At 44.0% G+C, this 2,500-nt stretch overlaps 1 non-coding gene and 1 pseudogene across 1 annotated transcript; both read right to left on the reverse strand.

Moving 5' to 3' along the window:
- LOC143307272 (large subunit ribosomal RNA) overlaps positions 1-116 on the reverse strand; it is a 4,447-nt pseudogene extending 4,331 nt beyond the window's left edge.
- A 1,732-nt stretch (positions 117-1,848) lies between these two features.
- On the reverse strand, positions 1,849-2,003 carry LOC143307252 (5.8S ribosomal RNA). The gene has a single exon (XR_013064441.1). It is a non-coding gene; the product is annotated as a 5.8S ribosomal RNA (ribosomal RNA).
- Positions 2,004-2,500: the final 497 nt, after the last annotated feature.

The following is a 2,500-nucleotide window of genomic DNA, read 5'->3' on the forward strand; positions in this document are numbered from 1 at the left end:
AGTGCTGGGCTCATTCCTGTTCGCTCGCCGCTACTAAGGAAATCCTAGTTAGTTTCTTTTCCTCCGCTTAATAATATGCTTAAATTCAGCGGGTAATCTCGCCTACTCTGAGGTCGTCAATTTCTTTGGTTTCATCGAAAGGTGAATAATGATGCTCGATGCAAAAAAAAAAAAAATAAACGAAAAGAAGCAAAAAAGCAAACACGTAGAGAAACTGTGCGTGAATCAACCTTTCGCATATTCAATTTTTCCTCCTCTCTCGTTTCAAAATGTTTGTATTTATCGTTCGATGAAACGAGCACAAGAGGGAAAAAAAAGTTGAGACACGACGTTCCCATAATTTTCGTGTTATTTCCTTTTTGCTTCAAACATTTTGCGGACTGCAGCTTCGTCGTATTGCTTTTATCAATTTTTAACAATTTCAAAGCGAAGACAACTCGCAAGACGATCCATTTCGTCTCGGTTCAATTTTAACGTCCGTCCGTATTATTTTTTGTTCCACAAGAGATTTCGAATAGGTTTCTTTATTTATCATCCCTTCTTTTCGAGCGCCACGGAAGCAAGAGGAAAAGCAAGAGCGAGAGAACATTTCGCGTATACTTCATTTAACAATTTTAACCAACACGCGATGTACTCCACACACCTCTTAGATTTAACAACTGCTTTTCTCTTCTTCTCCCCTTAGCGCAAGGGTAAACCCCATTTGTCTCTTCTTTGGAACGCAACAAAACTTTCGAGGACTGGACGACCGAGCGATAGTCGCGCGGTCTTCGCTTATCTTTAACAAACGAAGTAGTCCGTATGTATTCTAAATGTTGAAGCCTCCTAGAGCTTTAAGCCATGCGAGACATTGAAATGCTGTTTTAACGGGAGCATGCATAATTGCTGCAAACATACTTTTATCACAAGTTCTAGCCACGCCACGGAGGCTTCGAAGTTCCTTCACCATTCGCTTTCCTCTCTTTTGTTACACAGTTTCAGACTACGATCAGGGGTACCGAAACGCTGTATTGATTGTAAACAACCATTTTTATCTTGGAGCGGAGCGTTCCTTTACTCGTTAGATTTGTCTTGTCGCGTGTGTATTCGCTTTTTCGACGCTTTTTAACCATTTAACTTGTTTAGCGAAGCTAAACGCACAGACAGACAAAAAAAAAGGAACAGCATCGCGCGTCAAACAGCGACGACCCATCTGAAGCGATCTTTCATTTATACACCGTTTGTAAACAGAGAGATGTATAAAGCGCGGGGAATCATTCGAAACCCTGGGGCTATTCGAGCTTGCATTTCAGCAAATTATCATCTCAAACATTTCACTCGTTTGCTTTTTCTAAATTTATAGGAGAGCTTCTTTCGTTTATTTTTGACACACCTTTCGTAAATATCGTTTCTGGCAACGTCGGGAGCGTGGATTTCTACAAGTGAACAATCGCGCCGATCCGATAACTTCCAGCAGGATGGAGAATCTTTATAGATTATCTTCCGAGAACTCGGTGCTTTCACGGGCGGTCGTTTATAAATTTTAACGAACGACTCGCGCGCCGTGACGCACTTGCGCTAGTTCGAAGAGATATTTCGAAATTTGTTTCTCTCCTTTAACGGCCTGCATTTAGTGTATCGGTTGCGATTTTCGTCACATCGTTTCCACGACAAACGCCGACGAACTGCCCAACTATCGCTCGTACGTTGCGACTCTTTCTTTGTTTATCGTTCATTCATTCTTTCAATTTCGTTCGATAATCCCGCTCCGAAACGTTCTACTTTCGTTGAACGACGGCGAGATGTTTAGAAAGAAATGAATTACTCTTTTTTCGAGAAGCAAACGCAAGCAGTCTTTTGTTAAGAAAACGACCCTCAGCCAGGCGTGGTCCAGGAATTGTATCCGTGGACCGCAATGTGCGTTCGAAATGTCGATGTTCATGTGTCCTGCAGTTCACACGTTGACGCGCAATTAGCTGCGTTCTTCATCGACCCACGAGCCAAGTGATCCACCGTTCAGGGTAATCGTAAAATTTTGTATTTCAAACTCTTTAGATCTTTAGAGTGTTATTTTCATTATTAACACGCATCACATTCGATACCCACATCACTCTCCCACCCGGCGCGTGCGGGAGAGCGAATTCGGGCGTCGCCAACGTATTTGTTTGTTTGTTCGATCGTTGACGACACGATCGCGTCCAAGGACGGAAACCGTCGGAGAAACGCCCAGTGGCACGCTCCTCTCGACGGTCGGGCGTAAAGTACATTTAAAAACCTTGAAAAGTACGAACGCACACAAGGAATGCGAGCGCGCGTCCTGTCGCTGAATCGTGGGTTGCGAGATTCGAACAGACACACGGCCGGCGACGATCGGTCTAACTAATGGACACATAGTTTTTCAAAGACTCGCTATCGTCGCTTCTCAGCCGGTCCGTAAACAACACACATCGATCAGGCGGACGCACGAATCTTACCACGGTGCGTGTTTCGTAGATTCCAGGTTACCCGCAAGTACCTCTCT

The sequence above is a fragment of the Osmia lignaria genome, unplaced genomic scaffold (assembly GCF_051020975.1).
Source record: "Osmia lignaria lignaria isolate PbOS001 unplaced genomic scaffold, iyOsmLign1 scaffold0049, whole genome shotgun sequence".
Taxonomy (NCBI): domain Eukaryota; kingdom Metazoa; phylum Arthropoda; class Insecta; order Hymenoptera; family Megachilidae; genus Osmia; species Osmia lignaria.